Source organism: Hypanus sabinus, chromosome 19 (genome assembly GCF_030144855.1).
Source record: "Hypanus sabinus isolate sHypSab1 chromosome 19, sHypSab1.hap1, whole genome shotgun sequence".
NCBI lineage: Eukaryota > Metazoa > Chordata > Chondrichthyes > Myliobatiformes > Dasyatidae > Hypanus > Hypanus sabinus.
Window position 1 is genome coordinate 36703877 of NC_082724.1, and position 14503 is coordinate 36718379.

General features: G+C 38.4%; 1 protein-coding gene across 8 annotated transcripts in view; it reads right to left on the bottom strand.

Annotated features, from left to right (window-relative positions):
* Positions 1-14503, bottom strand: part of foxp1b (forkhead box P1b) — a 524891-nt gene that overhangs the window by 272849 nt on the left and 237539 nt on the right. Inside the window, exon 1 of one of the 8 annotated variants that reach the window (XM_059944327.1) lies at positions 14171-14191. The exons of the other annotated variants lie outside the window; for them this stretch is intronic. The gene's annotated coding sequence lies outside the window, so the exon portion shown is untranslated. Of the gene's footprint in view, positions 1-14170; positions 14192-14503 lie in introns of those variants that run through there. 8 annotated transcript variants of the gene reach the window in all.

Here is a 14503-nt window from a genome sequence, read left to right on the forward strand (position 1 = left end):
TCTTTAAATCTTTTTGCCACAATCAATCATGCCCTCTTTTTGAGCTGCGATACCAAGCCACAAGGAAGGTTTCAGGTCACCTGGCCTTCCAGGCTACAACAGAAATTCAGTCAATTTGCTCATTTTATCAAGCTAGTAACCAGGCAAGTTCCTGGTATGGAACATTCACATTTTAAGAGGTGCAAACAAGGCTTAAAATAAGGGAATATCTTCTGATGCAAACATGAGGAAATCTGCAGCTGCTGGAAATTCAAGCAACACACACACACACAAAATGCCTCATCATATGAGAAGCATTCGATGATTCATGGCCCGTGCTCACAGGAACTCAGAAAAATGATGGGGGCGGATCTATTAAATGTTGAAAGGCCTCAATAGAGGGGATGTGAAGTGAATGCTTCCTATGATGGGGGAATGACAGAACAGAGGATACAGCCTCAGAGTAAAGGGGCATTCATTTAGAACAGATATCAGAAGAAATTTCTCCAGCAACAGAGTGGTGAATCTGTGGAATTCGTTGCCACAGGCAGCTGTGGAGGCCAAGTCACTGGATATATTTAAGGAAGAGGCCAAATAGATTCTTGATTGGTCAGGGCCTGAAGGGATATGAGGAGAGGGCAGGAGACTGAGGCTGAGAGGGAAATGGTGGAGTGTGCTTGCAAAGCCAAACGCCCTAAAAATGCTCCTAAATCTTGTAACTACCTTGTGCAAATGTTACCTGATGAAAAGGGACACCCTGGTTACAGGTTAAGCCAAAGAATGTCAACCAGCGGCTAAATTTATTTTGATGAGTTTGTAGCAGTAATTTGCTGTGCTTTCTATGTATATGTATCAATGGGTCTAATGGGTGCATGTTAATCAAGTATTGCAATGCTAGCATTTTTCCAGAATCATCCAAATTAGCTCACAAAACGATAGAATATTTCTGTAACAATGACAGTAACTCCCGTGTTCTCTTATTTCCAATACACCACAATTAGATCAGTGTGCTAAGAAGCCAAGTATTAAAGCTTTATCTAAGTTATGCCTTTTGAGTCTTATAAATACCACCACTGACAAAAAGAAACACTCCCTAAAAGAAAGAGTAAGTTTTCAAGCCTCTGTGCAACTATGAGCAGTATAGCTTGTGTTTGCTCACATTCCTTTTCTATTACCAAATACGGTATAAGACAGTGAAATCTTTAACAAATAACTGAATGGATACAGGCTGCAAGGAGAGAACAGAAGAGAGAGAAATTTACTGAATGGCTCTTTTAGAGGCACAATGGGCTAAATGATCTTCAAAACTGTAAGATTATGAGACTGTAAGATGTTGGGGGCAAATCCGCAATCTGGCACTCATGGAAGTAAATATTGGGAAATCAGAGATAGATAATGTGTGATTTACTGTTCATTAATGAGGAGAAAACCATGAACCACTTGAGGAGATGCAGTGCTGCTGAGTGCTACTCCTTTCTGTGTGCTCACAGATCACTGAATCACTTCCACTGCAGCAAAGTACTATTGATCTATTAAAATGTGACATAGAGAAATGCACATTTTTAAAAAATCACTCAGATCAATTTTATAACCAGCATAGACCCTTCTTCAAAGAAGAAAATCAAATTTAGGTTTGCACTGTTTAAGCTGTTATGCAATTTGATGTGTTGCAAGATGTTCATTTGTATTTGGTGTTTTAAATAATGAATTAATTGCCAATTTTAATTTAAATAGCCAAGCCACTTTCACAGATGGACAGAAATCATTAAGAAGCTGATATTTCTAGAGCACAGGTAATAGCTTTATGGAGTGACTTGAAAGTTATAGGAAAACTTAAGAGCTTGGATGCAGTTAGTCAGGTGAAGGAATCTCACTATAGCCAACTTCAAGCAATCTCCAGAAAATTCAAAATTAGTAAATCCAAAAGCCAATTGGAACCTGACAATAGATTTATTTTATACTTTCTAATTAGCAAGTTTGAGATGCCAGGAGGTATCAAACAGTAAAGCTCCTCAAAAGGCACATAATAACACCCAGATATTGTCACTATGATTTCTCTAAATATTCGCTTTGTTCTATCTATTCATTAACATCCCATAGAAACCTAGGAAGGCAAGGGAAGAGATTGCTGTGCCTTTGGCAATGATCTCTGCATCTTCACTGCCCACAGGAGTAGCAGCAGATCATTGGGAAACGCTATTCCTATGTGCAGGAAAGGGAGTAGAGAGATTTGTGGGAATTATAGACCACTGAGTCTTACTTATTAGTGGACAAATTATTAGAGACAGGATTTATAAGCAGTTGGAGATGTGTAGTCTTGATTAGGGATAGTCAGTGTGGCTTTGTGAGAGACAGATCATGCCTTCACAAGCATCACTAAATTCTCCGAGGATGTGACAAAACATTCTGATGAAGGTATGTGATATATATGGATTTTAGTATGATGTTTGATAAGGTTCCACATGGAAGGCTCATCAGAAAGTCAGGAGGCACAGAATATAGGGAAATTGGTTGTATGGATTCACATTTGGTTTGCCCACAGAATGTAGATGGTGGTTGTAGATGGAGAGTATTCTGCCTAGAGATTGTGGTGTCCAGTGATGTTCCACAGAGATCTGTTTCAGGACCCGTGCTTTTTATGATTTCTGTAAGGGATTTAGATAAGAAAGTGGAATGATGGGTTAGTATGTTCACAGATGACACAAAAGTGGTTGGTGTTGTAATTAGTACAGAAGGTTGCTGTAGGTTACAATGGGACATTAATAGAATGCAGAGCTGGGCCTGAGAGGTGGCAGATGTAGTTCAACCTAGAAAAGGGCAAAGTGATCCACTTTGGAAAGTCTAATTTGAAGGCAGAATATGGGGTTAATGCCATGATTCTTACCTGTGTGGAGGAATAGAAGGATCGTAGGGTCTACTGACATGTATCCAAAGTTCACACACAAGTTGTTACGGTTGTTAAGAAGATGGTGTTCAGAAGAGCGCAAAATGGCTAATATTAAGGGGGATGATTTTAAAATGATTGGAGGAATTTATGGGCAGGATGTTAGAGTTAAGTCTGTCTTCCACAGAGAGTGGGTGGGGGGGGGGGTGCATTAAACATGCTCCTAGGGGTAATGCTGGAGGCAGATACATTAGGGACATTTACCAGACTCTTAGGTAGGCACACTGATGATAGAAAAATGCAGGGGTATCTGGGAGGGAAGTGTTAAATTGGTCTTAGAGTAGCTTAAAAGCTAAGCACAACATTGTGGGCCAAAGGGCCAGTACTGGGCTATAATATTCTATATTTCACTGCAATACTCCAAAGGGGAATGCCATTTAATGGCTTTTAAGCAACTTCGTAAGGACAGAAAAAAATTCTACTTTGCTCTCCACCACCCCTCCTTCCAACATATATAGTACCCTACAAAGTGGTTACTTCATCCAATGGAAAAGCACTTAAATTAAGTGCACCCCTCCCTCCAATTATTACCTTGAATTTTTGAATTAATTCTACTCAACAGCCTGACTGCAATAACCCAAACGTGACAACAAAAAACACACCTTGTGATAAGAACAAAGCAGAAAAGTAAATCCATACACAACACTAATTGCTGAAGATGGATCTTTCTTCAAAAATATCATATGAAAAAGACAGAATGAATGGGAGTACATCTCCCTGCACTGCTAATGTGAAAAATAGGTAAGGAATTACTAGTATAGAATGGAACGGAAATATTTTAGTCAAAATATTTCTTGCTATGAAAGCAGTTCAATAAGCCACACAATACTGAACAAACATACAAAAGCATTCGATTAACATGTCATTCACTGGCAGCTGTTCCACCGCACCTGGATAATGTTTATACTTCATAACTTCAAGTCCCACATACTTATGGATAATGACAATAAATAGCAAAGCTTTAAAATGGAAAATGGGCTTGTTCAACTCAGTTTACATTTACTCCTCAACAGCAACTATGGCTACCAGAATTTTCTGTTCATCTGCTGAAAACTCATTTCACAAACAGATGTAGTTCATTCTTTAAACATTAAAAGATTTTTTTTTTAAAAAAGCTCCATGAACTTTTTTAGACTACACAGAAGTAATTTTACAAGTCCTTTCTGTAGCATGGAGCCTTGCTCAACAGCAGAGCATACTGAAACTTTAGGAATGTATTGCCCACATTTTTCCAATAATTGTAATAATAACTGACTAAACGTGCAAGGATTGTTATACATCTACTCTAACACACAATTCAAAATAGTTATAAAGGTAGCAAAAAAAAATGATGGTGGGTCCCACCTGTCTGCCTGTAACCAATTGTTCACTGCTCCACTGTGAAATCTGGATGAGTTCTCAAATTACCACAAAGTCAGACTGTGAATAGATTTGATTCCATTGCAATCCTTAATACCTCAATGTAAATCCAAGTGCCAGACCATGAACTTTGCTTTCTTTAAAGTAAATTTTTACCAAAATGTTCCTTCTTCATACACCCTTCACCATATATCCAACTTCTAAACGGTGCCGTTAAAAAATCTTGTTTTACGCTTTAATTGCTCCACACATCCTCCACCTTTCATAAAATTCATGTCATGAAAAAAGCTGTGGCCATTTTCTCAACCAGATAAAAACTATAATTTCTAATAACCCAAAGGCCCAATTTAAAATTCTTCCTCCTGTTCCTTCCAGAGCATTACTAAACCTTCTTCCTTTGTTTCAAATTGTAATCCCATAAGAGCACAAGGTATAGGAGCAGAACTGACCATTTGGCCCATCGAGTCTAATCAACCATTTCATAATAGTTGATCCATTTTCCCTCCATCAGAAGTGAAGAGTGTGAGCAGCTTCAAGTTTCTCGGTGTCAAGATCTCCGAGGATCTAAACGGGTCCCAACATATTGATGTAGTCATAAAAAAGGCAAGATAGCAGCTATACTTTATTGGAAGTTTGAAGAGATTTGGCATGTCAACGAATATACTCAAAACCTTATATAGTTGTACCATGGAGAGCATTCTAACAGGTTGCATCACTGTCTGGTATGGAGGGGTTACTGCACAGGTCTGAAAGCAGCTGCATAATGTTGTAAATCTAGTCAGCTCCATCTTGGGCACTAGCCTACAAACTACCCAGGACAGCCTTTGAGAGCAGTGTCTCAAAAAGGCAGTGTCCATTATTAAGGACTTCCAGCACCCAGGGCATGCCCTTTTCTCACTGTTACCATCAGGCCAGAGATACAGAATCCTGAAGGCACACACTCAATGATTCAGAAACAGCTTCTTCCCCTCTGCCATCCGATTCCTAAATGGACATTGAATCTTTGGACATTACCTCACATTTAAAAAAAGTATACAGTATTTCTGTTTTTGCACGTTTTTTTAATCTATTCAATATACATAATTGATATACTTGTTTATTTATTATTTTATTTTTTTCTCTGTACTAGATTATGTATTGCATTGAGTTGCTGCTAAGTTAACAAATTTCACGTCACATACTGGTGATAATAAACCTGATTCTGATTCTGTAAACCTACTCAGAAACATTCCTTCCCTCAACAAGTTTACTCAGTTATTCTATTTTTATTAATTGAAACCATTCCCCAAATTCACTGGCAACTGTTTATGATATTAATTCTCATCTAGCTGTGTACTGTTTGCAGAAGAAAATTAACTAACACCATCTTCTCTGCAAACAACATCTGAAGCAAGAAATCAAGCTTTGTCTCATTTGTTTCTATGTCATTACAATTTGCATTATTACAGTCAGTATTCATGACTTAAAATACTACATTTCAAAAGTAATTTTACCGGATCTAAACTGTTTCTGTACATCAGAGTTTGTGAAAAGTAGTTCACTAAAGCAACGCTCATCTTTATTTCTTTTCTGGGATTTATTCACTAAATACACCAAGCCTGCCACCAGCTTTCAAAAACCCATCTAAAAACATCAGGTCAATGCTAATATAGATCCCTCTAAGTCATGCTCCACTGCTAACTTGTCTTCTTACCTTGCAATGTTAAGTTTTGGTACAGTTTTAGCTTTGGTCCTGCAGGCGGGGTGACAAAATACCTTTATATTGAAGACAGCTACAAAAATGTGTCTAGTTTTCTAAGTGACATTTGTTTGCCAGGCACTACTTTGATCATTGACCAGTCCTGGTGAAGGGTTTCAGCCCAAAACATCAACTGTACTTCCCCCCTCCCTCCCCCCCCCCCCCACCCCCGGCAGATGCTGCCTAGCCTGCTGAGTTCCTCCAGCATTTTGTGTGTGTTGCTCGGGTTTCCAGCATCTGCAGATTTTCACTTCTTTGTAACTTTGATCATATCCTTTGCTTCATGTTGTCCTACACATAATTAATTTCTTCAAATCATTTGTATGAGACCAAATGATCAATTGCATCATCTATGTCATTAAAGATGACTCCCAAAATATGGGAAATGACCCACATTTTCCATGGTCTTTGCATAGTCTATCATTATCGGAGGGTCATAACGTAACATCAGGGAAGATTGATAGAGGACCTCTGCATACTCTAATGCCCAATGTCCCATACACTTCAGTCATAAATCCATGATGACTGGGGACTCAGCATTCTAAAGCAAGCACGTACAAGCACAACACAGACAAAATGCTAGAGGAACTCAGCAGGTCTGGCAGCCTCAATATAAATGAATAAACAGCCAAAGTTTCCAGCCAAGACCCTTCACAATGTAACCTATACTCGGTAACCAATATTGGCTCTTGGTCCAGAAGCAACTCAGTTTTAAAATTAAACCTTTCATGTTCAAATCTCACCTCTGACTTCCTAAATTCCATCCTCTGGTTTAGATGATGCTCGTGAAGCACAGTGCTTGTAGCAAACAAAAAAAAACTACTGTATTAATCACACTTTTCTTGGATGCAATCACTGCAATCAATAGCCTGCAACTTCCCTTTTAGAGCTGAGCTTTTGACCCACCTGACCCACTTGTGGTATGAACTGAAGTCTTGAAGGTGCAGGACAGTTGCGGGATGGGGGTGTGGGTGCAATCAAAGCAACAGAGCCTGGGCACAAGAGCAGGAAATCAGGCAATGTTTGGCTATTACTGAAATGGACTTGGTTGAAGGCGATTTGATGTGGCAGAACCAAGACGAGGTAGTGGAGCCTGGACCTGGGCCTGAGTGTGAGGAACGACCCACTGTTTGGTTGACATATGCACTGGGCCAGATTGGAAAGGTCGGGTACAGGCCAAATCGAGGCAGCGGGGCCTAGATCCAAGAGCGTGTCGAAGCAGCAGGGCCCAGGACTGAGGGTGAGGAAAGGCCCAAGGTTCGGTTGATATAAGCACCAGGCCAGATTGAAAAGGTCAAGGTGTTTGGGCCAGAAGAGAGAGACAAACATCTCACTGCTCCACAAGGTTTACTCATCTCTGCGCTGAACTGAGGTTGTGGCCTGCAACTAATAGGCTCCTGGATCAGCTGCAGTGAAAATTGGCTTTGAAGCTCTGGACTCACTTCCATTAACTTCAATTCTGTATATTTTCTGCTTACTTTTATTGCTTGCATGATTTGTATTTTGTTCCCAGCACATTGAGTGTTTGGCAACCTTTTTTTAAAATGGGTTCTACTGGGTTATTTTGTGGCTGCCTGTAAGAAGTTGAATCAATGTTGTATATAGAATACATATTTTGGTAATAAATGTACTTTGACCTTTGTTATCACTCCTTTTATAGTTTTCCAGCCCTTCAGCTTTCCAAGATCCTTCTATTTCTGCTCATTTTTGTATTGCTAACTTTTGCTTTGTCTACCACAGGCAAGTGTACCTTAAGTAACAGTTCAATCTCTTTCTCTTTCTTAAACCCTCGCTCCCCACCATCTTTTAAGATTCTCATTGAAACCTATCACCTCAAACAAGTTTTTAAGACAACTTGTACATCTCCTTTCCTACATTGTACCCAGGTCATCTTCAAGGAGCGGTGTCTCAGAAAGGCAGCATCCATTATTAAGGACATGCCATTAAGGACATGCCCTTTTCTCACTGTTACCATCAGGTAGGAGGTACAGAATCCTGAAGGCAAACACTCAGCGAATTCAGGAACAGATTCTTCCCCTCTGCCATCCAATTCCTAAATGGAAGTTTGAATCCTCATTTTTTTAGTATACATTATTTCTGTTTTTTGTTCAATTTTTAATCGTTTAATGTATGTACCGTATACCGTAATTGATTTACTTTTATTATTTTTCCTTCTTCTATATTACACATTGCATTGAACTGCTGCTGCTAAGTTAACAAATTTCACGACACATATTGGCAATAAACCCGTTTCTGATTCTAGTGTGATATCTATTTGCATTTACTTGTTTAAAAGCTAAGCTTCAGTGAAGTGCTTTTAATACATTTGCAACATTTAAACAACTTGTATGAAAGTTAATATTATTCAAGTGCAACAAGATGAGAAAAGCATACAAAACATTGTGATTGATGTACAAATCAGGAGCAAATGACTGATGGTAAAGTGAAAAAAACTGCCATTGCCTGAAATCTGATATATATACACACACATACACACACACATAAAATCCTGAAACTTCTCAGCAGGTCAGGCAACATCTTTGGAAAAGACTGAGCCAGTCATGTAGATAGTCTGAAAGAATCACCCTAACCAAATCTGGACCGCCTGCTGATCTGCTCATTTACTACTTCACAAACAGTACATGCAGACAAGTTGAAAAATATAATTTGAGACACGAGACTGCAGAAACTGGATATAGACAAAAAAAACCACCAAACTGCTTGAGAGTGCATCAAACAGCTTCCGAGGAGACAAAGGTATGATCAACATTTCAGTTCAAGGCCCTGTTTCATTGTGTAGAGAAATAAGAAACAAGCAAGGTATGGTAACACACACGTAACATGCAGCCTAAAGGAAAAGCCATTCAGCTATTACTGTAAATTAAAATACAATCATATGAACATAATTCTCCTTTGTGTTTTCAAAAAAAAATGTAGAAGTATGTAAATAATAGAAACATAGAAAAACCTACAACACAATACAGGCCCTTTGGCCCACAAAGCTGTGCCAAACATGTACTTACTTTAGAAATAACCTTGGGTACCCATAGCACTCTATAATCAGAGAGACATACAAGAAAATCTGTGAGAAAGGTGAACTACTTTGGATGTAGTTGCTAAAGGAAAGTATCTAAGCAAGAACTACTGGAAATAAGTGTAAAAATTGTGAATATCTGTGTCAAGCAATGCAGAGACTGTGTATGTGTATATGCATGACTGTGCATATTTGTAGGTATGCAAAAGGCAGAGTGCAAGGACAGTCTAACAAAAGAAAAATGTTACCATTCAAGAGTCAGTTGTCAGCTCATCAAACAAAGGGCATACTCATATCCGTAATGCCATTAAAGATCATTTTCATATACAGCATGCTTTAAAGTTTATAGTGCAAAAGGTAGTAGATAAGATTTCAAAGCATGATTAAGTTTGCTGTCTATAGGTTTGCCTAACCCTATCTAAAATAATGATTGTGATTCAGTAAAGTCTTTGTGCTGGATTTTGCTTTCATTGACAAAAAAGGTACCGCTCATTAATTAGACACACATTCTGGTGGAAGGGTGGGGTGGGAATGTTCTTTTGAATGGTGGTGTAATTAGAAGTTATTTCAGCATGGCACCCACCACAGGAGTTATGAGATCAATCCCTATGTGTACCACAAGTAACTATGCATCTTCTAACCAAATAGGTCAAAAATTATATTAAGGGAATATGCATTTACTGAGACAGGAAGAATTCATAACCAGAGTTACACAAGAAGTCCAGGCATGACCTCTGGAAGGGTAATGTGAATGCAAAGAGGCAACTTCAAACTAAACTGGAATCACGGATGGATACTCGACAACTGTGGCACGCCTTGAACACTATAACTTCCTACCTGACGAGATCAAGTAGCATTCTCAGCTGAGCTCACTGTATTATGCACATTTTGATAGGGAGAACTATAATACACCCACACAAGCGCTGCCATCTCCAGGTAACCTTGCAATTAATTTCAGTCTCTGAGGCCAACATCCAGGCATCTTTTCAAGAGGGTGAATCCACTAAAGGCATCTGGTCCTGATGACATACCTGGCTGCGCACTGAAGATCTGCTCGGACCAACTGGCTGATGTATTTACGGACATATTCAACCTCCTGCTTCTCCAAACTGAGGTTCCCACCTGCTTTAAAAAGGCATCTACTGCACCAGTACTGAAGCAGAATGTGCAGACCTGTCTCAATGACTACCTTCTGGTGCCACTTACATCAACCATGCTGAAGTGTTTTGAGAGGACAATTATGGCACGAATCCTACTTCAGAAATTGCCTGGATCTGCCACAACAGGACAATAGCAGATTCCATTTCTCTGGCTCTTCACACTGCTCTGGACTATCTGGACAACAACAACTTGTATGTCAGGGTTCTTTTTATTGACCACAGCTCAGCGTTCAGCACAATCATCCCGTCCAAACACATTATCAAGCTTCAAGATCTGGGGGTCTACACCTCCCTCTCCAAAATATTTGACTTCCTTATCTGCAGACCTCAAGTGAGAATTGGTATCAAAATCTCCTCCTTACTGACCATCAACACAGGTGCACCTCAAGACTAAGTGCTTAGCCCCCTACTCTTCTCCCTATACACACATGCCTCTGTAGCTAAGCACAGCTCCAATGCCATCTTCAAATTTGCTGACAAAAATTATTTTGGTGGATAAATCACAGGTGGTAATGAACCAGACAGTCACCTGGTTCAGTAAGGCTGCAAAAACAACCTCTCACTCAATGTCAACAAAACTACAGGAAGGGGGAGAAGGGCAAATGCACACCAATTTACATGAGGGTAGGGGTCCACAATGGAGAGAGTCAGCGATTTTAAATTCCTGGGTGGGTAACGTATCAGATGGGTGCAGCACATAGATGCAATCACATGGAAAATATGCCAGAGTTTTTACTTTCTTAGGAAGTTAATGAGGTTCAGCTTTTCGTCATCCAACACTCTAAGAAACTTCTGCAGAAACTACCCTGGCTGGTTGCATCAAGATGTGAAAAAGCAAGTTAAACATGCAGGAATGTAAGAAGCAGCAGATAGTAGTGGACTTCCCAACATATCATAGGCATATCCCTCCTCATCATGGGTATTATGGCACAGGAGACTGTGCCTCAAGGCAGCAACATCTATCATTAATGATCCTCACCATCCGGACTATGCCAATCTTGCACAGCTATCATCAGGCAGGAAGTTCAAGATCCTAAAGTCCCACACCATCAGGGTCAAGAACAGCTATTTCAACCATTCAGTTTTTAAACCAACCAGCAAAACCCTAAAGGCAACTTTAGCTATACCTTTGCACTGAAGTAGCCTTTGCTTATTTTATTCTACTTATGTTTTCACATAAAATTATATGCAACTTGTGTTTTATTTAATTTTTTTCTTGTGAATGCTGCTCATACGATGCTGTCTGTGATGCTGCTGCAGTAAGGTTTTTTATTGTACCTGTCCGCACATGTACTTGTGTGCATTTGACAATTAACTCAATTTCAACTGATTTCAATTCAATGCAAAATCATCACCAGAAATTTTAGTAAAGGGAAAGAAACAATGATTAACACACAGATTAAAGCATTTTTCTGTGTCTTGAACAATATAAAATCATTTGGAACTTCACACTTGTACAAGATAAATTTCAATGCCAGAGAAATCATTTAATAATAATATTGCTTATAATGAAAAGGACAAACGCTGACATTAACTGGTGAATTTAGTTATTATCATATAAATACCATAATTTCTTGCCATTTCAGATGATTCAATGTGGGATTGCATGGGTAGGTGCAGTTTTAGCAAATCTTCTGAGCAAGCAGGGGTGCTCTGACAACAATTTGGACATTTGATATGTGATTACTGCAAATTAGTGGTTAATCTACATTTAATAACAGTGAACTTTTCTGTTAACAAAATCCAGGCCAGTGGTCATACAGAAACGTTCAAGATGTTTGTTCAATTTAGTGAACAGGGATTTACTGCTTTTATGATGGACATTTCTAAATCAAAACCCTAATAATTTCACATTTAGATATACTTGTGATTTTTTTTAGAGGAGGAATTCATTTTTGGCAACAGCATAAAACTGGTAAGATCACTTGCACACTTTAAAGTCAACTAAATTGAAAGATGGAAGGGGGGACACAGCCTGCTAGTCACATATACATTTTTCTTGCTTATTTCCTTAATATTTAAGCTTGCAAGTAGCGACAACAGAGGTGTTCACAGGATGATCCGTCTTAATCTAAACTAAAGACAACAAGTGTTGTCAATCAGTAAAGAATAAAGAAAATGTCAAAAGTAAATTGCCACAGAAAATTCAGTGTAGTAGTATGATACAATTTAAAAATTCCCAAAAAACATGCTACCAAGCCAAAGTTAATATACATTTTCAAATGGATTCTGACACAAGAATTTTACAGAATATTCAAATATAGCTTTGTTTTGTTTCTAATCAAAGATGATAGAGATTCTCAGAATACCTTTGTTGCTTTGTTCCAAGTTAAACTGCATTATCAAAACTGCCCTCCATTGTTTTTGCTTATCAAACTTGAGGTTTACCATCTTTCAAAGCAATACAATTGATCCATTGATGTTTAAGACTAGTGACCAAACAAAGTAAAATATAAACCATGCTCTTCATCAAATGCTGGCTAACCAAGCCATTAACAAGTGCAGCTGAACAAACCTAATAAAGACACTAGCATGCATCTTTTGTCAGAAAGAGACAATTTGAAAGTGTCTGATAACAAGAATTACAACTCCAAAAGCTTACCAACTGAAAGCGTGAGCCTTCAAAAATGAATATTCATGCAACTAGAAAATAGCTATGGCCTTTTGAGATTCTGTTTCTGTTATCAATTTGTCTCTATTAATAATACAAAGATTTAAACAAGATCCTTACAAGGACTGTGTACTAACCCAATCAGATGAAAGCAATCAGATTGCGAAGGAGAATGTGTAAATTATCGGGTTCTCATTTACACTTTGGGGTAAATTTGAATTAATTCAATATTCACAGCTGTTTTAAATCCAAGGAACTGTTTATACTTGAGCTTTAAATTCACATTTGTTTTTAATTTGCAGCCAAATCCAGCAGTGTAGTTAAATAATGGTGCTCAGCTGTTTACTCTGATCATATTTTGAAGTAAAATCTCCCACCTCTTGACCTCAAATCTGACCTGAATTGTGAACAGAAGATTGACACTGGGTTTGTATAAATGGCCAATACAATTCTCCTGCAAGAAAGCAATTCTTAGTGCATACATGGTATTGGTAATTGAATTCCACTGAACAGTGCTTCGATGAAAGTAGCAAGTCCAGTCAAATATTCCTTGTCTGTACTTTTGAATATTTTTATCATTTCTAAGTTCTTGTTCCTCTAAGTGCTGGCTTTTAAAAATTCATTCTAAAAGAATAAGATAATAAGCTAGCAAGTTTACAAAACGTCCATATAAACTCTATGTAATTGGTTTCATATAAGTGGTTCAGCAAATTTGTATTTTTCCTCAGGTCCCAACCACTGATGTCATGCATGACTGAACTTTCAAAATAAAACTGAAAACTCTGAGCAACCACTGCTCAGCCACCAAATAAACCTATTTACCCATTTGTCCAGGAATGTGGTGTGTTTGATCTGAAATAATGCCAGCTAGCACATTGACTAGAAAGGATTTTTAAACTATTAGGGCAGTGCATTTGCTTCAGATTATTGACTCAAAAGTTGTCCTGACTCACAAAATCCTCTGGTGTTTAGCAGCATAAATTCAAAAGCAGCTCATGTGCTTGTTCTCTTCTGGCTAATAAATAAACACCAGTGAAAACTGGCATGCACAATACCTGCATTATATTGAGAAAAACAGTCACCCTTTAACCTTTTATTAATAAATCACTGCGCCAGCTCAAGTACACTTCAGATCCATCAGGCAGCCTGTAAATGCACTTTACCAACATTTAAATTCTGTCTGCTCAGCTCCATTTATCAATAAATGCTAGCAATTGCAAAATACCTGTGTTTATTTTTCCTAGAACACTGATATGAGTAAGATGCAATATGCAAGCACTGCAGAACCTATTCACAGCCATCTTCATAACCAATCTGAATTAAAAGAACAGGATCTAAACCATACCTTTTATGCAGTCAGGTAATCTAGCAGAGACAGGACCACAATTTTGCCTTATGTGACTGGACTGTGGTATTTATAGAAAAGAACTTAGTGACAATATCTACCTTGTCATGGCCTTCTGTTTTTTGGAACAGAATTAAGTCCTTCACTGTGGCCCTCTTGTGGCAAGTTCCTTGTGAAATTATGCAGACTAAAGGGGGGAGGGGCAGCGGGTGTGGGGGGGGGTTCTTTGTTCTTCTCAATTTTTTGAAGAATGTGATTGCTTACTTTAATACTTACAATGTAAATCAGGCTAATTCAGTTTAGAAGTATTGATCAACTTTTACTTGCAAGAAT